The sequence below is a fragment of the Ailuropoda melanoleuca genome, chromosome 1 (assembly GCF_002007445.2).
Source record: "Ailuropoda melanoleuca isolate Jingjing chromosome 1, ASM200744v2, whole genome shotgun sequence".
Classification (NCBI taxonomy): domain Eukaryota; kingdom Metazoa; phylum Chordata; class Mammalia; order Carnivora; family Ursidae; genus Ailuropoda; species Ailuropoda melanoleuca.
Genome location: NC_048218.1, coordinates 163,339,692 through 163,363,299, shown reverse-complemented (window position 1 = coordinate 163,363,299; position 23,608 = coordinate 163,339,692).

The following is a 23,608-nucleotide window of genomic DNA, read 5'->3' as shown; positions in this document are numbered from 1 at the left end:
TGTGCAGAAGCTCTTTATCCTGATAAAGTCCCATAAGTTCATTTTATCTTTTATTTCTCTTGCCTAAAATTCAAAGTTCTAACCATGTTGTGTCAGTCCGAGTTCTTGATTGCAAGAAAAGGAAGTGAACTGTGGATAATTCCAGCAGCAAAGAAAATTATTGAAAGGATATGCGAGTGGGAAGCCTGGAACGCCCGGGGAGGCTGCAGGAGAGTCTCAGAAAGCAGTCAGGAGCAAGGAAGGACAGGTGGAGTCAGGACCACAGCCAACATCTCCGCACCAGGCATTTAGTGAGCACACTGCTCCCGCCATAGGTGAACATTCCAGGCCACTGTGTGATGACCACCCCTCCTCCCATGAGATGCTGGGCTCTACTCTGAAACTGGGGCCTTGGTTGCCCCTGGAAACCTACCTGGATGTGATGCTGCATTGCCTGGACTCCAGGTGGATGCTCCAGGATTCGTGCTTCTTTGTATTGATAGCTTCCGGTTTAAAGACTGGGGCTTGTGCATCTGATGGGCTGAGGTAGACCATGCACCACCACCCAGCCACAAGGGAGGCGGGGAGAGCAAGTCTTTCCTGCTTTCAAGTTTATAGCAAGATACTGTATGCCTCCCAAGAAGACTAGAAGCTGAGAAATTCCAAAAATTCCTAAATCACAAGAAAGGGGTTCAGCCACTGGGTAGACAGCCAAGAGAGAAAGGAAAGAAGGGAGAGAGAAAGGAGGGAGGGAGGAGGGACCCACCAAACATGCCGCAGGGTCCTGGGTGATCTGGCCCCTACTTGACTCTACACTCTCTCCTTTGGCCACTGCTCTCCAGCCGTACTGACTTTCTTTTAACACACTTCTGCCTCCACACTCACCATTCCTTCTGCCTGCAAAGCTCTGACTCTAAATCTTGTCATGACTAACTCTTCATCATATAAGTCTCCTTTACAGTGTCACCCCCTTAGTGAAGCTTTCTCTGGCCAGCAGCTCTAATTCCTAGTTGTCCCTGCTTGTCACTCTTCATCTCCTTGCTCTTTACTGTATCATCCTATCTTCTCTTCACTCTAACACTTGCCACTAGGTGATACCATCATATTCGTTTATGGACTTGTTTCTGTCTCTCCCGCCCCTGCCTGATCCTGGAATGGAGGTGCCATGAGAGCTGGGACCTTCTACATCTTGTTCACCACTGCATCTCCAGCACTGAGAATAGTACTTAGCTCAGGGTGAAAGGAGACGAGGTTTGTTGAGGGAGTAATCAATGGAAATCCTTCCCAACATCACATTTGATGTAACAGTATGTTTCATTTAACTAGTTACAACAACTTGAGTACTACTACTACTCAAATCCATTATCTTGGAGGAATGTTTTACAGTTTTATAGTTCCTCTTCATTATTTTATTTATTCCTTACAAAAACCCAGTAATAGATATATCAGCATATGTGTAGCCCAGAACATGGAAGCAATCACACCTTGTTGTCTGCTGCCCATCAGTTGATCCTCAAGACCAAAGACCTGTGGTATCTTGTACTGTTAAATTATGCTGATTGCCGTAATGTTTTGATTGCTAAGATGTTAATGACCTTCACATTAATAATTTAAAAAATCCAGTTCAGTAGGTCCCATATAGAAAAACACTTGGTAGGACTTTAAAAAGGAGGCGGTTTCCTACCCCCCCTACTGCCTGCTCTGATCTGCCCACTCCAAAGTGGAGCTAACTTTTAAGTCCTTGAGCTTCTCAATCTCCACCCCAGTCTGTTAAGTAGAAGACTTCCCACAGTTTTATTTCTGCATTCTCCTTCCTTACAGTTGATATTCTACTTTTTGAGTAACAGAAATGGTCCCCCACTAAATTTCTTTCTTGAACCATTGGTGCCATATTTTTTTTCAAGTTAAGGAACCTCTGCCAATAGTTTTGGAACATTATTTGCATTTTGGGACCTGATGTCATCTAATGGGGAGGTTGCATCATTGGGACTAACTGTGATAAGAGATATTGGCCAAGTTAAGTATCAAACAAACCATGGGGCAGGGAAGGAAGTCACTTTTTCTTTAATCCCACATCACTTTCCATTTTGAGATTCCCAGCAAGGAAGTCCTGCTGCCCGGGGTCCTGGCTGGTTGGAAGCAGAAACCTGCACTGGGGGCAGGTGGTTGTGGGAACCTTACCACTGAGCCCTGTTGAAGGATCTCGAGGATCAGCAGGTAAACTAGATTAGGTGAGCCATCTGTGGATTCTAAGTCTCACTCTGCCTCTAGTCTATTACGTATGTATAGATATTGGAGTGAAGGATGAAGTTCTGGGACAGAAAACCCACCCTGGGGGTTCCTTGGAGGTTATAGGAGATACCTGGCTCTTGAGACCAGCCCTGTAGCCTAGAGAGTTTAGGAAGTGATGCTGTATGTGACAGATGCAGAGTCACACTTGTTCTTGACCTTGCAGAGCTTAGCTATTATCCCAGATGTAAATTCTGGCCAAATTAACTTTACTCTAGAATCTCTTAGATGGACCCAGAGATGGACAAGTTTTTGAACCATTTCCTACTATAGTAGAAGCACATCTAGGAGAAGGCACATCAATTTCCCCTGTAGCTCTGATTGCACAAGGTAATAGACTACACTTGGCATGCGGTCATGTGTGCACTTCATTCTACAAGCCACAAATGAAACCTGGTTTTGTTACTGTGTAGTTACACTGTACCAAGAACATGATTGTTATTTCCTCTATATCTTGGAAATGACTATGGTGTTTTAAAGGGAACACTCATACATGGAGGTATAAGGTTTTGATAAGAAGGCTGGGCAGTGATAAGAAGGCTGGGCAGTGATAAGAAGTCTGGGCCTTCCTTGATGCTTTCCCATCTGGTCCTTTTTTGGTTCATGTGCAATATTGCTTCTGTCTGAGGAATGCCGTCATGTTCTTGATGTCAGTGTGTTCTTTGCTCCTAGGACCATTACCTCCACTCACTCTCAGTTCAGGTGACTGTAGATCTTAAGACAGGTTTGGGAGAGTGACACCAGGAACTGAAAATCTGGTCTTTTTATGAGAGAAATCAACTTTTTAAAGAGTGAGTGGAGGAGAATGACTCTTTTCCTCTGAGTCAATTTAACACAAAAGGGAAGGGGGATGTGAGAGTCCGTATGAATTCAGTGTAAATACTGTTTCCAGTCATTATTAGGTGCTATCATGGGCAGGACACGGTAATGTGCTGGGGATACAACATGAATAAAGTAGGCATGCCAGGAGCTCATAGGCCAGTAGATAATTATAAGTAATTAAAGCAAAGGTCTCCATAAATTTCTTTTAGAATTTAGAGGAGGGGCACTCCACTTAACCTGGAAAGTATGAGTGAACCTGAGAGATGACGTCAGGCAAGAGGAGGTGGGACAGTAGATCCAAGTCTTTAAACATAATTAAGAGTAAGAGACAAGGCAAAAGGAGAGGGATTCTAGACAGGGAGAAGAGCACCTGAAAGGGAATGAAATCGGAACAGTTGCAAGGGACTGGTCCAGAAAACAAAGAGCTGGTGAGGGTGGGGAGGAAGGTGATGTCATCTGAACCACCAAACTTTCTGAAGAAACAAACATGGCAGCATCGTGTGAGGTCTCGGCCTGGCTGTAAAACAATTATGCTGACAATAAGCTTTCTTACAAGGGTCGAAAACAACATGCATATCACATACATCAAGCTCATTCAGACATGTGTTGGGAGAAACTGAGAGACTTAAGTCCAAGCAATATTGTTAAATTCTCCATCAAAGGATGGACCCAGGCCAGAGAGTTTTCTCTAATAAATTTTTTTTTTTGGATTTTATCCTGCGTGATACATAAAGCTTAGGGCTGTCTGTTGAGACACATTCTTTAAAACAGAAATAACTGACATTTTGGTCTTGTAGAAGCTGAGTATGTATGGCTCCGATCTGAAAAGGATGGAACTTATTTTTATTTTTATTTTATTTATTTATTTAAAAAAATTTTTTTATTATATTATGTTAGTCACCCATACAGTACATCCCTGGTTTCCGATGTAAAGTTCGATGCTTCATTAGTTGCGTATAACACCCAGTGCACCATGCAATACGTGCCCTCCTTACTACCCATCACCAGTGCATCCCATTCCCCCAACCCCCTCCCCTCTGAAGCCCTCAGTTTGTTTCTCAGAGTCCATAGTCTCTCATGCTTCATTCCCCCTTCTGATTACCCCCCCTTTCTTTATCCCTTTCTTCCCCTACCGATCTTCCTAGTTCTTATGTTCCATAGATGAGAGAAATCATATGATAATTGTCTTTCTCTGCTTGACTTATTTCACTTAGCATTATCTCCTCCGGTGCCATCCACGTTGCAGCAAATGTTGAGAATTCGTTCTTTCTGATAGCTGGTAATATTCCATTGTATATATGGACCACAACTTCTTAATCCAGTCATCTGTTGAAGGGCATCTCGGTTCTTTCCACGATTTAGCTATTGTGGACAATGCTGCTATGAACATTGGGGTGCATATGGCCCTTCTCTTCACTACGTCTGTATCTTTGGGGTAAACACCCAGTAGTGCAATGGCTGGGTCATAGGGTAGTTCAATTTTTAACTTTTTAAGGGACCTCCACACTGTTTTCCAGAGTGGCTGTACCAACTTGCATTCCCACCAACAATGTAGGAGGGATCCCCTTTCTCCACATCCTCTCCAACAATTGTTGTTTCTTGCCTTGTCTATCTTTGCCATTCTAACTGGCGTAAGGTGGTATCTCAGTGTGGTTTTGATTTGAATTTCCCTGATGGCTAATGATTTTGAACATTTTTTCATGTGTCTGTTAGCCATTTGTATGTCTTCATTGGAAAAGTGTCTGTTCATATCTTCTGCCCATTTTATGATTTGTTTATTTGTTTCTCGTGTATTGAGTTTGAGAAGTTCTTTGTAGATCTTGGATACCAGTCCTTTATCTGTGGTGTCCTTTGCAAATATATTCTCCCATTCCGTGGGCTGTCTCTTAGTTTTTTTGACTGTTTCCTTGGCTGTGCAGAAGCTCTTTATCCTGATAAAGTCCCATAAGTTCATTTTATCTTTTATTTCTCTTGCCTTTGGAGATGTGTCGTGAAAAAGGTTGCTCTGGCCGATGTCATAGAAGTTGTTGCCTATGTTCTCCTCTAGAATTTTGATGGATTCCTGTCTCACATTGAGGTCTTTCATCCATTTGGAGTTTATTTTTGTGTATGGTGTGAGAGAGTGGTCAAGTTTCATTCTTTTGCATGTAGCTGTCCAATTTTCCCAGCACCATTTATTGAAGAGACTGTCTTTTTTCCACCGGATGTTTTTTCCTGCTTTATCAAAGATTAGTTGCCCAAAGAGCCGAGGGTCCATTTCTGGGTTCTCTATTCTGTTCCATTGGTCGATGTGTCTGTTTTTGTGCCAGTACCATGCTGTCTTTGTGATCACAGCTTTGTAGTACAGCTCGAAATCCGGCATTGTGATGCCCCCAGCTTTGTTTTTCCTTTTCAACAGTTCCTTGGAGATTCGGGGCCTTTTCTGGTTCCATACAAATTTAAGGACTATTTGTTCCAGTTCTTTGAAAAATGTCCTCGGTATTTTGATCGGGATAGCATTGAAAGTGTAGATTGCTCTGGGTAGTATGGACATTTTAACTATGTTAATTCTTCCAATCCATGAGCATGGAATATTTTTCCATCTTTTTATGTCTTCCTCAATATCTTTCAAAAGTGATCTATAGTTTCTAGCATATAGGTCCTTTACGTCTCTGGTTAAGTTAATTCCAAGGTAACGCATGGTTTTTGGTGTTATTGTAAATGGGATGGATTCCCTAATTTCTCTTTCTTCAGTCTCGTTATTCGTGTATAGAAATGCAACTGATTTCTGGGCATTGATTTTGTATCCTGCCACCTTACTGAATTGTTCTATAACTTCTAATAGTTTGGGAGTGGATTCCTTTGGGTTTTCCATATAGAGTATCATGTCATCTGCAAAGAGAGACAGTTTGACTTCTTCTTTGCCGATTTGGATACCTTTGATCCCTTTTTGTCTTCTGATTGCTGTTGCAAGGACTTCTAGTACTATGTTGAATAATAGTGGCGAGAGTGGGCATCCTTGTCGTGTTCCTGATCTTAAGGGAAAGGCTTCCAGCTTTTCCCCATTGAGAATAATGCTTGCAGTAGGCTTTTCATAGATGGCTTTTATGAGATTGAGAAATGTACCCTCTATTCCTACACTCTGAAGGGTTTTAATCAGGAAAGGATGCTGTATTTTGTCAAATGCTTTTTCTGCATCAATTGAGAGGATCATATGGTTCTTGAGTCTTTTCTTGTTGATATGATGTATCACATTGATTGATTTGCGAGTGTTGAACCATGCTTGCATCCCAGGTATGAATCCCACTTGGTCATGATGGATAATCCTTTTAATGTACTGTTGGATTCTATTAGCAAGGATCTTGTTGAGGATTTTGGCATCCATATTCATTAGAGAAATCGGTCTGTAATTCTCCTTTTTGAGGGGGTCTTTGCCTGGTTTGGGGATCAAGGTAATATTAGCCTCATAGAATGAGTTTGGTAGCTTTCCTTCTGTTTCTATTTTTTGAAATAGCTTTAGGAGAATAGGTATTATTTCTTCTTTGAATGTTTGGTAGAATTCCCCAGGAAAACCGTCTGGGCCTGGAGTTTTATTATTTGGAAGGTTGTTTATCACTGACTCAATTTCTTCATAGTTAATTGGCCTATTTAAGAAATCTATTTCTTCCTGTTTCAGTCTTGGTAGTTTATAGGTTTCCAGGAAGGCCTCCATCTCTTCCAGATTGTTTAGTTTTTTGGCATATAGCTGTTGATAAAAGTTTCTAATAATCCTTGCAATTTCAATGGTGCTGGTCGTGACCTCTCCCTTTTCAGTCATAATTTTAATAATCTCAGTCCTTTCTCTTTGTTTTTGGACAAGTTTTGCCAGTGGTCTATCAATTTTATGGATTCTCTCAAAGAACCAGCTTCTAGTCCTGTTGATCTGCTCTACTGTGGTTCTGGTCTCTAATTCATTGATTTCTGCTCTAATCTTGGTCAACTCCTTCCTTGTCAGTGGGTTAGGCCTGTCCCTCTGTTGCTGTTCCAGTTTCTTGAGGTGAGAATATAGAAACTGCATTTTAGATTTTTCTATTCTTTTGAGTGAGGCTTGGATGGCTATGTATTTCCCCCTTAGGACTGCCTTTGCAGTATCCCATAGGTTTTGGACCGTTGTGTATTCATTCTCGTTGGTCTCCATAAATTGTTTAATTTGTTTTTTGATTTCCTGGTTTATCGAGTCATTCTTGAGCAGGATGGTTCTTAGCCTCCAAGTGTTTGAGTTTCTTCCAGGTTTTTCCTTGTGGTTGAGTTCCAATTTCAGAGCGTTGTGGTCTGAGAATATGCAGGGGATAATTTCAATCTTTTGGTATTGGCTGAGACCTGTTTTGTGTCCCAGAGCATGATCTATTCTTGAGAATGTTCCATGGGCATTTGAATAGAATGAGTATTCTTTGGTTCTGGGGTGTAGTGTTCTATATATATCTATGAGGTCCAACTCGTCGAGTATGGCATTCAAAGCCTTTGATTCTTTGCTTAGTTTTTGCCAGGGTGTTCTGTCTATTTCTGATAGTGGGGTGTTGAGGTCCCCTACTATTACTGTGTTCTTATCTATATGTCTCTTTATTTTGGTTAAGAGTTGGCTTGTGTATCTTGCTGCTCCCCTGTTGGGGGCATATATATTAATAATTGTCATATCCACTTGTTGAATACTTCCTTTAAGAATAATATAGTGCCCTTCTGTATCTCTCTCTATGGCCTCTAGTTTAAAATCCAGTCTATCTGATATGAGAATTGCTACTCCAGCTTTCTTTTGAGGTCCATTTGCGTGGAAGATGGTACTCCATCCCCTTACTCTAAGTCTGAATGCATCTTTGGGTTCAAAATGAGTCTCTTGTAGACAGCAAATGGATGGGTCATGTCTTTTTATCCAATCTGCAACCCTGTGGCGTTTTATGGGAGAGTTTAAGCCATTTAGATTGATAGAGATTATTGACAGATATGATTTTAATGATGCCATTTCTCTTTAAAGTCTTTGTATCGGTTGTGACTTGCTGCTCTGTATCACTCTTGGGGCCTTTTTACCTTTATAGAGCCCCCCTTAATATCTCCTGTAGGGCTGGTTTCGTGGTTACGAAATTGGTTAATGATTGGCGATTTTGGAACGTCTTTATTTCTCCATCAATTCTGAATGACAGCCTTGCTGGATAAAGGATCCTTGGCTGCATGTTTTTCTCTGAAAGAGCTTTAAAAATGCCCCCCCAACCCTTTCTCTCATTCCAAGTCTGTGTAGACAGGTCTGACGTAATTCTGATACCTTTGCCTTGGTACGTGAGAAATTTCTTTGCCCTGGCCGCTTTGAATACTGTATCCTTGGATCTAATATTTGAGAATTGCACTATGATGTGACGCGGCGTAGGTTTGTCCTGGTTGAGCTTGGATGGGGTCCTCTCTGCCTCTTGGACACGAATGTTTGTTTCCCTTGCTAGATTAGGGAAGTTTTCAGCTACAGTTTGTTCAAATATCTCTTCTAGACCTCTGTTTTTCTCCACCCCCTCGGGGATGCCGATGATTCTGACATTGGAACGTTTCATTGAGTAAGTAATCTCCTGTAACCTACATTCCTGAGAGTGGATTTTTTTGAGTCCAGATTCTATTTTAGCTTTTTCTTCTACTAACCCATCCTCCAATTCACTGATACGTTCTGCCTCATTCACCCTGGCCGTCAGAGCCTCTAGTTTTGACTGCATTTGGCTCATAGAATTTTTAATTTCTTCCAGATTCGCTCTCATTTCCACCCTTAGAGATTCTATATTCTTATTAACATTTTCGTTAATACTTTTTTCAAGTCTACACATCATCTTGACCATTGTTACTCTGAATTCCATTTCTGATAATTTGGTTATATCCATATCCATTAGTTCTGTGGCATAGGCCACAGACTCATTGTCTTTTCTTTGCTGGGGGGGAATTTCTCCTTCTTGTCTTTCTGATGAGGAGAGGTTGCGGGGTTGTCCAGAGCCCAAATTATTGACCGGGACCCAGGCCGTGCGCCCTTGTTTTATAGGGATCTTAGGGATGTGGGCTTCTTTTTTTTTCTTCTTTTTTTTTTTAAAGATTTCATTTATTTATGTGACAGAGAGACAGCCAGCGAGAGAGGGAACACAAACAGAGGAGTGGGAGAGGAAGAAGCAGGCTCACAGCGGAGGAGCCCGATGCAAGACTTGATTCCAGAACGCCGGGGTCACACCCTGAGCTGACGACAGGCGCTTAATGACTGCACCACCCAGGCGCCCCAGGATGTGGGCTTCTTGATTTTTCAGCCTGCCTTCTGGGGGAGGGACCTGCCGTGCCGATACTCAGGCAACTCTGTTTGGGTAGAGTCTCCGCGTCCCCTGCGAGGGGGGATGGGGGTGGGCACACTGTGAGCCAGTATTTCCAGGCTTTTGTTCTCTGGTGGCTTTCCCTGGCGGTTTGCTGTGACTCTTTTGAGAGTCAGAGCAGCAGTGGCCGAATCTCAGCCTCTGTCTCAGAACAGAGGGATTGCGGACCGTTCTGCACTGATGTTCTGGCCACTTTAACTCCGTTACTGTTGGCGCTGCTCAACCCTGCAGCGTCCGGGGATGTGTGCCCCACACCCGGCGTCCCAGCCCTCACTTCCAGGGCTGTTGTGTCTCTGTCCTTTGTGTTTCTAACACCGCCAGCTGCCAGCTGCCCCCGCACGCTCCTGGAGCTCCCGGTCTCAGTCTGGTTCCAGTGAGCACACCGGAGCTCCATTTCAGTCTGGTGGCATGCGCTCCCGGCTCACGGTCTCAGTCTGCTGTCTCGCGGGTGCCTGTCCAAGAGTCCTCCTGCTCCCCCGTGCAGGTGGCTACCGCTTCCCGGCGCCCGAACGCAGCGGCTCCCTCCCCCTTCCGTTTATCTTCCGATATCTGTGCGCGGTTTCATGGCTCCCCGCTTCGTTCCTCGATACTCAGCGCTGGAGATGTTCATTTGTAGAGATCCAGATGTATCTTCCTGCATCTCAGGCTGATTCCGTGGATGTTCAGGCTGGTCTGGTACCTATCCAGCTCAACTCAGGGGACTGGCTGAAAAAGGGGTCCCCTACTCCTCCGCCATCTTAACTCCTCTCCGGAAATTATTTTTATTGAGCAGAGTATCTTTGTTGGAGAGATTATAAAGCCCACTACAAACATTCATTCATTGAGCCTTCCTCTTTGCATGGAAAAATGTGCTCCATTGGCCCACTTATGCATCAACTTTCTTGCCTGAAATGGCAAAGAGGTGGTGTATGTGGGAATTGAACTTAATTGGTCTGGAGACACGCACCAGTCATATACCAGGTGCTTTTCTGAAGACTGGCCCAGCAAGTGCCATCTTCTTGAACACACTACCAACCAGCCTGCAGCAGTCATTTAGGAATTCAGTAAGTTTTGGGGGGAGTGCCTTCATGTGCCAGGCTCAGCACCAGACTGTGGGTCCCAGTGGCCAACAGGACTGAAGCAGGTCCTTGCTCCCACAAAGCTTGAGTTCTGGTTGAGGGACTTAATCATAACAAAATCATAAACAGGAGAATACCAGGTGGTGGTTCATGCCATGAGGACAGTCTGATAGGATCCTGGGAGAGAATGAGTGGTGGGAAATGGTCAGCAAAGGCCTCCCTGAGGAAGTGATACTGGGCCGAGGCTTGAATGATAAGGAGGCAGCTGTGCAAAGATCCAGGGGTAGGGAAGAGCAAAGTCCTTGAGGAAGGAATGGGTTGGCAAGTTCACAAGTGTTACGGGGTGGTTCAGGCCGAGGGTTCTGAGACCAGCCTGTCCTGGTTCCATCTCAGCTCTGCCGGATACAACTGTATACGTTTAGGCACGTTACTTAACCTCTCCAAACTTTACTTTTTTTCTCTGTAAAATGGGAAATGTTAGAGTAGCTGCCACAGACACTTTCATGAGATAAAGCAAGTGAAATATCTGACAGTGTGTCACTCTTCTTTCTCAGTTATTAGTTCAACACGTTTTTATTGAACATCTACTACAGTCCAGGCGTTATCCTGCAAACTCATTGCTGGGTGCCTTCTGCAGCTGTCACGTAGTCCTCAAATTTGGGGAAACGTTTCCCTCTTTAGGCCATGACCTTAGAATTGATAGAATACATATACGTAGGGGAGAAGCTATTTACTACAACATCACACATGGTACTCGTGAGGTAACTGGGCTGTTGTACCTCAAAACACTTATTTCCCCGATAAATACTTACTCTGTGCTTGCTCTGTAAAGCAATATTTTAGGTGTTGGAGACAAATAGTGAATAAGTTAAAGTATTTGAGCTCATGGATTTTATAGTTGAAAATTCTTGGAAAAGACTTTTCAATGTCTAATTTGATTAGAGGTTTCAACAAATAATCCTAAAAAGGTACAAGATGTTCTTATAACCTTTATCTGGGTACAGCTGAATACACACACACACACACACACACACACACACACACACACGAGTAGTTCCCTTTCTGACCACCAGCAAAATTGCGGTTATGATTTGGCTCATAGTTGACCATAATGATAAAAACTCTGTTGAAGCTAGATTTGAGGCATTATTTGGGGAACTATCATTTCAGGTGCCCATCATCTGCTGACCTGAGATATAGTTTATAGCTTTGGGTTTTTTTTTTAAAGATTAATTTATTTATTTGAGAGAGAGAGCACATGCGCATACGAGGGGAAAGGGTAGAGGGAGAGGGAAAGAGAATCTTAAGCAGACTCCCTGCTGAGCGTGGAGCCTGACAACTGGGGACTCGATCTCATGACCCTGAGATCATGACCTGAGCTGAAATCAAGAGTCAGACACTTAACTGCCTGAGCCACCCAGGCACCCCTGAGATGCAGCTTTCTCATTAAAGAAGGGGAGAGTGATGGCTGCTGATGGTGGTGACATGGTCTGGTTGTGCAGAGGAAACAGAGGTGGCAGCATAGTGCAGCAGAGAGGAAATAAGAGCCATGGCTGTTCCTCAGATGCAGAAGTCTTAGGCTTATGGCATGAAGTTGCCAGACTAAATTGTCATTGCTGGATGGTCTTGGGAAAGAACCACACTCATGTGCTGAAAACCCCCTGTTCTAAGTTTGAGGCTGAGAACAGGCAATGCAGGCTTAACCTCATGCTCTTGGCCAATGGCAGTGTGCTGTCTCCTGAGACAAATTAAAGTATTACTTTGGACGTTGGACAAACATATTGGATAAATATGATGAACCAGAAACTCTTGAGGCGAGTTTTCCTCTAGGACACAAATGAGTAGAAAGTCAAAGAAGATGAGACTATTGAAGAAAGATTCACATTTTGTTTTTCTAAACAGAACAATGTTGAAAATTTAAGCAGTATGAGACTTGAAAAACATTCCAAGCATATAACAAGCTTTAGAGAGCTACATATTCATCCAACAAATATTTATTAACGCACACTATATTCAGGCCATATTTTATGATTTTTCTATTCTAAGATCTTAGACCTCAAATTCATTGTGTATCTGGCATACTCATCCCAAGCTTATTCTGAAAGTATAGCTAAAATTCACCCAACTTTCAAACAAGTCAGCATATTAATAGGGAACATCTGAGTTTTCTTTTGATTAAACATTGAAATTTAATTATTAAGTCTCAGGAGAGTGCAGTTGACATTATTGTCAATATTATGCAGTAGCTGATCCAACAGGATCTTGGCCAAATTTGTTCTAATTGTAGAACAGGGAGAAGAAGTCTATAGACTTGCCAGAGTCAGCCATCCCCAAACCTCTTCTCCAGGAAAGGACAGAATTTGGTTTACACACCAATTTTATATAGATAGAGACATAGATAAAATTTCTCCACCATTGGCTTCTCTGTCTTTATATCCTACCCTTACTAGTACCCAAACCAGAGATACTACAAGAAAAGGAAACCACAGACTAATATCTCTCATGAATGTAGATGCAAAAATCCTCAGCAAAATATTAGCAAATTGCATGCAACAAAATATAGAAAGGGCAATTCATCAGGACCAAGTGAAGTTCATTCAGGAATGCAAGGCTGGTTGAACATTCAAAATCAATGAATATAGTTTACCGTATTAACAGACTAAAGAAGAAAAGCTATTTGATCATGTCAATAGAGAACAAGCATTTGACAAATTCAGCAATCACCCAGGATAAAAACTCTCAGCAAATTAAGAATAAAAGGAAAATTCTCCAACATGATAAAGGACATCTATGAAAAATCTACAGCTAATAATAAAAATAATAATAATAACAAAAATACTCTATAGCTATCATACTTAGTGGTGAGACACTCGAAGCTTTTCCCCAAAGATTGGGAACAAGGCAATCTTTTTGCCCTTTTACCAATCTTATTTCATATAATTGAGAAGCAAAAGAAAGAAAAGGCATACATATTGGAAAAGAAGAAATAAATCTATCTCTATTTTTAGACATGATTGTCTATGTAGAAAAGCCTAAAGAATCTATAAAAATGCTCCTTGAACTATAAAGTGAGTTTAGCAAGGTTATAGGACACAAGATCAATATATAAAGTCAATTATAGGGGCGCCTGGGTGGCTCAGTCAGTTAAGCGTCTGGGTTCGGCTCAGGTCATGACCCCAGATCGAGTCCTGCACTGGGCTCCTTGCTCAGAGGGAGCCTGCTTCTCCCTCTGCCTGTCGCTCCCCCTGCTTGTTCTCTCTCTCTCTGTCTCTCTGATCAACAAATAAATATTTTTAAAAAGTCAATTATATTCCTATGTACCAGCAATGAACAATTGTAAATAATGAGACCTTGGTTTTCACTACGGATGGAGTTATAGAGAAGCAAGGGGGTAATGTTAGAATGAACCCAGTGCTGCATATTCAACATAAAGTCACATTTATTTTCACATGTATACCATCGAATAGACATAGAAGTAAATTTGTACAGGTATATACACATGGGTCAGTATGCATACATATGTGTCCCAGCTCTGTCCACTAAAAGCAGGGACACCCCTCGGCAATGAAACATCTGATAAAGTTAATTTCTCCAAATGTTAATCCCCAGATCAACTGTTAACTACTGTTAATTAATCTCTAAATTTCTTTGTTGTTCCACGAACGTTCTTTATCTTAATTGGATCCCGGATCCGGTCTACAATCTCACATTACATTTGCTCTCTATCATCTCTTCTTACTCTCCTCTGATTTGTGATACTTGCTCAGTCTTTCATGACCTTTGAAGAGTACTGGCTGGTTATTCTGTAGACTATTTCTGAATTTGTGTTTTTCCAAATTTGGGTTTGTCTGATGTTTCATGCTTTTCTGATCACAACACACTTGATTTAAATAAAAATACGCAATTCAAAAATGTTTTCTTTTCCCCCCTTTTTAAAAGATTTTATTTATTTATTTGAGAGAGAGAGAAAGAACACAAGCAGGGGAGTGGCAGAGGGCGAGGGAGAGGCAGACTCCCCGCTGAGCAGGGAGCCGCTGCAAGGCTCTATCCCAGGACCTGGGATCATGACGTGAGCCAAAAGCTTCCACTTAACTGACTGAGCCACCCAGGCACACCACCCCCAACTTTTTTTTTCTTCAGTGGACACTACCTGAGCAATCTTTTCTTTTTTTTTTTTTTTTTTTTTAAAGATTTTTTATTTATTTATTAGAGATAGAGACAGCCAGCGAGAGAGGGAACACAAGCAGGGGGAGTGGGAGAGGAAGAAGCAGGCTCAGAGCAGAGGAGCCTGACGTGGGGCTCGATCCCACAACACCGGGATCACGCCCTGAGCTGAAGGCAGACGCTTAACCGCTGTGCCACCCAGGCGCCCCTGAGCAATCTTTTCTGATGTCAAATATATTCCTCTGCCAGGAATTAGTTTTTATATATGAAGCCTTTTTTAAGGCTCTTAATGTGGGCTTCGTTTTTTCTCTGGTTCCATCTTTGGTGGAGGTGAAGAAGAATCCTAATATCCAGCCCCCTCCCCAAGATTCAAGCTGACAGCAGAGGAACAGATGTGTTTCCCTCAGGTCTGGGAGGAGACCAACCACAGAGGCAGGACCCCGTTTTGGCCCTTGCAGAGGTGTCTCAGGGTTTGTTGAAATGAGGGCAAGCCTCCTTAACCAAAGGTTCTTTCCCCCTGCCCTCAACACAGGCACTTCTCCCCTCTGTTGTTTAGCACTTAGCTGCCCACCTCTGCAGGTCTCTGCCCATCAAACATTTGTTTTTGGCTCAGTCTTAGCCTCTCACTCTCTCTAAACAAAGGGAGTGGAGACCCCTCGGCATCTCCAAATGTACTCTCTGCCTTTTGAAGCTTTGAGAGACTCTTTGCCCTGGCATAAATCAAAGAAGAGTGAACTTATTCATTTAGCTCATGAGGAAAATCCAACTGTCATCATGTCACATACAAGAGTTTATTCTTTTAATAGCTTTATTCTTTTCCCGTTAAGGAAGGAATTGTTCCAGGGCCTTCATTCCATACTGTATATTAGCCATTTCATTTTTCACAGAGGGAAAAAAGCACTTTTCCACACATGATTAATACTGCAGTTGAATACCAGAAGAGCCGACCATGTGCTGGCTTTGGGCCATCCATCAGCAGTTCAACATCTGTAATCTAGCCAGTGAGTCACTGCTAACATCATGAACAAATCATGGCTGCTCCGTGGTCAGAGAAGTTTATGGACCTAGTGTGAGCAGAACACGCATTCTCCCCTGGGAGCTGAAAAGGAGGATGGTCTAAAGTAAGGAAAACCCCAGATGAGAAGAGGACCACAGATTTTTGTCTTTAAACCATTCCTATTATATTCTTTGCCAGTGGGAGTTCAAAGCCCTGCTCTTTTCCCCTTCAAGGAGATCAGGAAGATGAGAGGAAGGCTCCTGTTTTGGAGACAAGGAGACAAGTCCTGTCCGAATGGGGCTGTTTGCAGAATCAGAAAAAAAGAAATAAATCTATCTCAATTTTTTTCTCCCTGGGTCTAAATTGTGAATGCACAGAACTCTCATTGCACTTCTCAGTGTAAACACTCTCTATCAGATGCTCAGGCCTGATGGAAATAGCCCGATGTGTCTTGGAATGAATGGGCTGCGTTCGAGTCCCAGTTCACAACTTAGCATTTGTCTTTGGGTGGGCTGCTTAACCTCTTCCACCCTCGCCTTGTCTCTGTCATCCGTACCCATGGCTCGGGCCCATGGGAGGCTCTGGGAACCACGCTAGCACATGGGCCTGCACTTGACACGTAGTAGGTGTTCACAGAACATATGTTTCTGCTCTCGCCTTCCTCTGGCCTCTCCAAAGAGAACAAGGTGTCTCCGCTAGGATTAACCTATCAAGACAACTTTTCTGGAAGTTAGTTGAAGGGCAGATCCTTTAGGGGAACACGAATAGCTTTATAAATTGCCTTCAAAAGTCGCACCAAATCCTTTAGTCAGTTTTAAAGGAACTGTTTACCACTGCATATGGCAGTCATTATTTGGAATAATAAACCCTCTGAGAATCTGAACATTCATGGGCCAACAGATGGGTCAACCTGCTTCGCAATTTAACAAAGTAATTTATTTCAATCACTGGGACAGGGCATGTGAAGATTACTAATTCAGTTCACAAGCAAAAGGAGCAAACACCAATACGTGGCTGAACTGTGCAGCCGCTATGGAAATGCACACCTGTTCAATTGGTTTTGAGACAGTCTTCATTTTGATTAGTCTTTCCTTTTCTTCGAAGGTGTGTATAAATTGCCGTGGATTCTTCTTCTGCAACTCATGTGCTAATTGGTGTCAGGACAAGATAAAGATCTCAGGGAAAATTTATACCAGAGCGTAGGTAAAATTAAGGTCATCAAAGTTGGCTTTGGGAAGTAAAACAGGTGTATCAGAAGTATATTCTTATAATAATTGGGCAATGTGTTGTTCTTTCTTCTTGAAGCAGTCTGCCCAGGGCTTAATAGGGAAGAAAAAAGCCAAGATCTTTCATCCTTCGTCTTCAAATCTGAAAATTTCCACATCTTGATCTCGTCTCTCTCTCTCTCTCTCTTTCCATCCATGCTCACTCAAGAGCCAAAGGAAGCAAGGAATGGAAAAGGTGGTCAGAGAGTTTCTCAGGAGATGACTGTATGTGCTCAGAAATGGAATTCAAGGTGTTAAAGAAGAACTGGAGCAGAATTTCCTTGATCTTCCTATCTCTTCACCCCACACCCTCATCCCAAGTTGGACAGAACTTCCATGATACTGCCAGGAAGCTTCCTAAGGAAGATGGTGCCCGGCTTGCGTTTAAGATCTGCCATATGTTAGATAAGATTACTAATGCTACGAGATGGTTTTGTTGCTCTTTTTGAAAGGAAGATACTTTTCTTTCTTCTATGTAATCTTCCACTTTGAGGTCCGTTGTTATTAATTCAAAATAAATGACTTATCCCTTCCTCACCATCCCTCTCACAATATTTTTTTATTGAGTTGTCTTCTCTCTGCCAGAGGCCAGGCTCGCTACTGGGGTTCTAACCCCATGCCGTCCCTCAGATAGTGGGAGGATGGGGAGGGACACAGCAATCATAGTTCAGTGGAGAGATTGTTACCGTTAGGGGTAAATGCAGGTTATGAGGGGATGCCTCGCCAGCTATTAAAAGATACTTTTATTTTAAAAGTTTCTGTGTGTATTAGAACAGTGAATAAACATCCCAGTAGGGTTGCAAAACTGTGGTGCAGTTTGCAAGTTTATACTTATCAAATTTCCAACACCCACACAAATTCAGGGACTGTATATATACATTCATTTAAAGGCAATGTCAAGTCTCAGTTGGAGAAATTTCATGAATCCAAGGTCTGGGCCAAGTGGCCCCCCTTCCCACCTGGCCCACCTGGCCCTCACCGTTCTGCATTGCCAGCTCCTCCTTAGCTCCTTTTGGATGTCCTACTTGCCCAAATCCCTGCCTTGCCTCTCCCAAGCACTTCAAGCTCAAAATGTTTCAAACCCATTTTTTCACCTTCCCTTCAATCACCAAATCAGTGTTTCCCCCTCAAGTTCCTCTTGAGGCAGCACTATACTCTCATCCCCCTCGCATTCCTGCCTTGTCTTTGTTCCTTAGAATCTGGCCTGTTTTCCAGAGCTGTAGGCTCCTCCTCTGCCCATGCCTTAAACTCCGCCTGCCCCATCCCTCCTGTCAATTGCCTCAGCGGGTGCCTTTCACTTGGAGCCTTTGCAAGAGAGGTCTGCTTCTCCTGTCTCTCATCCACATACTCCATCCCTTGCCCACTTGGCAGATGGATCCCCCAGCTTCCTCTTGCCCACAGAATTGCTTTGAAACTTGCCATTGCATTCCTATCTCTTATCCCTCCCTTCACACACTTTCAGTGCATGAGAAACAGGAATACTCACTGCTCCTCAAACTTGTTTCTGCTTTTCCACCTCTGAGCATTGACATATGCTGTTCCTGTGTTTGCAGTGCCATCACTGAAATGCTGCTTGTTGAAACTCTACCCTGTCTTTAAAGTCCACTTCAAATGCTTCAGGAAACGGTCCCCCTCTCCCTGCCCCCCTTCAGCCAGATGCATGGTTCTCTCTTTTGAACACTGGTAGCCCTTTGATTCTTTTACTGTCTTATGGAACCTATCTTCTTCTAACTTACATTCAACTCGATCCCATTTCACGCACATTTAGCCAGCACCTATTAGGAGCCAGAGACCGTGGTATGTGCTGGGGATAAGCCAGATAGAGAAGGTCCCTTTCTTCATGGAGTTTATCATGTAATGGAGGAGGCTGGCAGGTAAATATTCAGTTATAATAAGACGATCAAGTAGGATGGTATCTGATGGTAGCACAGAGAAGAGCTGCTCACATGGGCTGCGGAGGAGAAGGAGGCACAGGGTGGGCAAGGAGGAATCTATGAACAACTTTCAGTTATTTATATTTTAGTTTATCTTTTCTAGGGGGCACACGTTTGTGAGGGAACATGGCTCATGTAACTGCATCCTCTTTAGGTCGGAGTATTGTGCCCACACATAGGCACATAAACAATCATGGAAAGAGTTTTTTTTGTAAATAGCACTTAAGTCTTAAATTTGCAGGAAGTTCCCTTGTGGAGAAATAACAGTCTTGGGAGAAAAGTAAAATAGAAGAAAATGCAAAGAAGATTTTGACACTAAAGCTTGTACTTAATTCTCGAGCTTGATTTGTTGATGTGCTGTCCTTTTCTCCATCATTAGTCCCATTTCACCACTTTCATAAATAAAGGCACAGGCTTTGGAGCTGAGATGAGGAAAATCATCTGAAGTCCAGTGGCTTTGCTGCCCCATTAGTCAGCTCAGGAAGCTACCAGGACCATTAGCAGAGTGAGTCGCATGGAGCCCACAGTTGGGGTTGGATAAGCGGATACTGAGCACCGAGCATGTCAGAATTGGGGGTAAATTTTAAAATTTTGTAACATGCTGACTGCAATCTCCAGACTCTAGTTGTTGGCCAAACCCTTTTCTTTTCCTTCCTGGCACTGGAAGTGCGGTTCCAGCCTCACTTGTGGTTAGCTTGGTCATGCGACTGAGTTCTAGGAGTGAGTTCTAGCAGGTGGAACGGGCGCCACTCCGGTCTCCATGCTGTGTCTTTGCTGCAAAGCTCCCTGTGGAAGATGCAGAGTCAGAGATGGAAACAGGGTCTCTGCATTTCCATGCAAAAGCTGCCAGCCTGCTGGGGACATCATGTTGGACCGCTGGGTGAGCAAGAACCCTTGTACCGAGACAAACCACCAAGACTGGGGTTTACTCGTCAGAGCAGCTGGCGTCGCCCGCCACCCTAACCAATACAATCCACTTTATGCTGTGTTCAGGGAAGGGAGGACAAAGCAGCAAAACATCCCCAATGGGCTCGCCATGAAACCAGATTTGCTTTGCAGTGGGTTTGTTGCTTTGTGTCTGACTGCCCTCGACGGGCCTCTGGAAGCTGCTGCTTGTAGATTTGTTCAATAGTAAGCTTGAAGTGGTTCTATATTAAATGAAAAAATCAGTAGTTTGAATGTGGATGCAAATTCCTAACAGCTTTAGCAACTGAAGAAAAATTTCCAGATGTTTCACAAAGCACTAAAATACTGTACATTGTTTTCTTTTTCAATGGGAAATTATTCACAGGGCAATAAAAAGTTGTTTTCTCAGTAAACAGATTATGTTTCAGTCTGCGGTGTGAACACTTAAATGGAACTATGCAATACGCCACTTTTAAAAAGAGGGTTTCAAACATGTCAGTATAAACCTTTCAGTCCTCTGTCCCATAAATTCAACTTTTTAAAATGAAATCAACCTGCGCCTTGTGAGAGCTGGCACTACTATATCCAAACCAGTGAAATCTGCCTGTTTATTGCCACTGATGGAATGTGGCAAAGAAACATTGTGTTCACATGGGACAATTTCTTCAACTTTACACCAAGTGAAATTTAATTGCTTTCACTTCCTGTAATCATTAGGCCTGAGTCCTGCTGGAGGCGGAGCCAAAAGGACAAGGTGAAAAGTACGTCTGGGTTTAGTACATTTCACCTTGGAATTTTATCCTCCTTCCCTCTCTTACTGGTTACGCAGCAAGTTCCAGCCTGGGAAGCCACTTCAGAAAAGTTTAAGGAGGCGGGAAACTATAAAGGCACAGAAACAACAGGTGCCCACTGGGACGAGCACCCCTCACAGAGGTACCTTGGCATTCAAAGCAATTACTCATGATGCCTCAGTCGTTGCTCTCAGTCCAACGATCGGAATTTCTGATTCTTTCAAGTTCATTTTTGGTGTGGTTTTTCCTTCACACACAAAAGTAGTTAAGTGCAGGAGCAGGCGAGTGAAGAGAAGTGCGGACAAGTCTTGCTCTGGGGTCCGGCTGGATTCCATGTGGGACAATCAGAACTGGACAGACCGAGGACCGTGCAAGGTTTGTGTCCAGGTTGCTTCAGATTGCTCCACATCTCAGAGGGATTCACGGATCCTTAATTTATATTTAGTTATAAACCATCTATGTAAATTCTTCATGGAGGATTTGAATGAATATCAGGGTGACTACTTGACACAAAGGAGGACAAAGGGGAAAGTGAAAGGCCCTTGTTCAAGTCACTGTCCGAAATGAAGGTGAACAGTCTTTTCACAGACAATGGAAGACAGAGGGGAGTGGACGCCATCGGGAACTCGGCGTTGTCAGATCACATTCACCTTATAAAGCAAGGTCTCCCTGTGTTCCGTGTTGTAATTGTCCTTCTTCATTTTTTAGAAGCCTCATCCCATGACAATCTGCAGAACATGCATTGTCATAAGGTGGGACATAGTTCAGAGAGGTCTGAGACTTGAAGACCCGTCACTCTTGGGAGACACCAAGGAAGGAATACAGAGTTGTAACGTGTCCAAGGGGGGAAAGGAGCAGGACTTTGGGGCGGGGGGAAGGACTGAAAGGGGAATAACAATGAAGTGAGAACAGCAATTTCTTCACAGGCAGGAACTTCCTTTGTACACATGTTGGTTTCATAGTTCAATATGGAGCCCGAGCATCCTGGAAATCAGTTGTTTTGTCTTGTTTTGTTTTTTCCAAACCATAGGCCCCATTCTTGCCTAATGGGTAACTATAAATGCTGTGTGTGTTGTGTGTATTTAGACAATGAGGAAAATAATTATTTCCTACTAAAGCGTTTTCAAATGTGGGTACTTTGGGTGCAGAAAACCCGACTTGATTAAAGTCTCTCTATTTCACTGTGTTTGAGTACTCAGACTTCCAGTTTACTTTGAAGGTGTGTTTTTTGAAGATAGGAGGATAGAAGGTATTTCATTCGACTGTTTGTTAGCCATTGATTTTAAGCCTCTAAATATTTCGATGGGTGGTTTTGGGGCTGCTGAACCAGGCCACACAACTGTTAGCGAGGCACCAACCTAAAAATCCTCTTCCCATTCTCTCCCTTATCTCCAGCAGATTGTAAAGAGTCTCCCCTCAGAAGCCCCCTTGAATTCACTTCATGGGCTTTCACCCCAATGTAAAACTTGGTTTGGGGAAGTTTCTCCTTATTAAGAACTCTGTCCCACAAGGAAGGAATGCTTTCTGAGGGCATATGTGCATATTTTCTCTTGTGGGCTTTGGGGAGGTTATACTAGCCAAACAGACCCAGTCTCTGCATTTATGAGGCTTAGTGGGGAGACAGACATGTAAAAACAGACCACCTCAACAGCTACTTATCTACTGTGTGGTCAGTGTGAGGAGGCCTGCAGAGGAAGGCTACGGAGCCTATAAGTGTGTATGAGGCAGAACTTGGCAAGATTTCTTTATTGACTCTTTTGCTGATACTATTTGATGGTTGAGTAGGATTTGACTGGGAAAAACAGACAAGAAGACCATTTGGGGCAGAGCCTTAGTTCAGGGAGGCTAGGGATGGGCAGTCATTGGGAGAGGAGGCTGGGACAAATGATGGGGTGGGTAATAAAGAGGCTAGTCTTGCAGGCACAAGAGCAGAGGGCAAAAGGTCTGGAATGGGACTTGCTAACTAGAGGTTGCCTGCAAAGACTTTAACCTGTTCATCCTTGCTGGAGGGTCCCCCAAAACACTTTCCCCCACCTGGCCTGAATCTGTTTTGATGGGGCTGCAAGTAGAACTTTGTGGGCCATGGTGGGACTTTATATAGCGATCTGAGAGGAATGGGAAGCCACCAGAGGGTTTTAAATAGAGGAGTATCTCATATTTATCAAGTGCCACCAACTAAACTGTCGTCTCGACCCAACAGAATTAGTAGCTCCCAAGGTTGAGACTTGAAGGTGTTGCAAAGAACATTATAATATGTGTGTTGTCTGTGTGTTTATGACAAGTCATGGCAATTAATTTTTAGAAACTGTCTAAAGGGGGATGGGGTTAAACATGAAGACACTTGATCTGCCTAATTGCTGTTCAATCTAACAGCACATAACTGCACTAAAAAGGAATTGAACTCAGTAATAGTACCTGACTTATAACTGCTTGGGACCAACTGATTTTTGCAGTAATCTCACTCCTAAAAAAAAAAAGTTGTATTCTTAAAAGAAATTCATGGTGAGAGGAGCAGAAGCTAATGCTGACATATCAGTCTTTGAAATGGAGGTACAGTAGGCAGACATGAATTTTCCCAGATTAAAAACAAATGTGTAATGGAAGTTGAAATATAAAGAATTTCTCCATTTATCTTCTTGACTAAAGGGAGAAAAAAAGCATCATACACATTGTAGATCATTTGAGTTTTAGGCTGATGATTTGAAACATTTTTATAATAATTCAGTGGCTCTTTTTGAATATCCAGATGTTAATAATGGTTCCCTGCTATGTGATTAGGAATGAATCTGCCAAGGAAAAATGAAGCCTTTTCTCTTGGGGAAAGTTGAGTTACTTCTGTTATTTTCCCAGGCTTCCTGGGGAAGTCTATCAACATATGAATAAATGATGGGAATGGGAGTCTGGCTGGTCACCATGGAATTATCAGCCTTGTTTTTTGAGTTAGACCTTTATTATTTACACACTCAGCTTGAAATACGACAAATGCAGTAAGCTTCCAATGATTTTATTCCTTGAAATCTAGCAGTCCGTATAGGTTTTGAGGTTGAAAAATCTGTTCTGTTTTA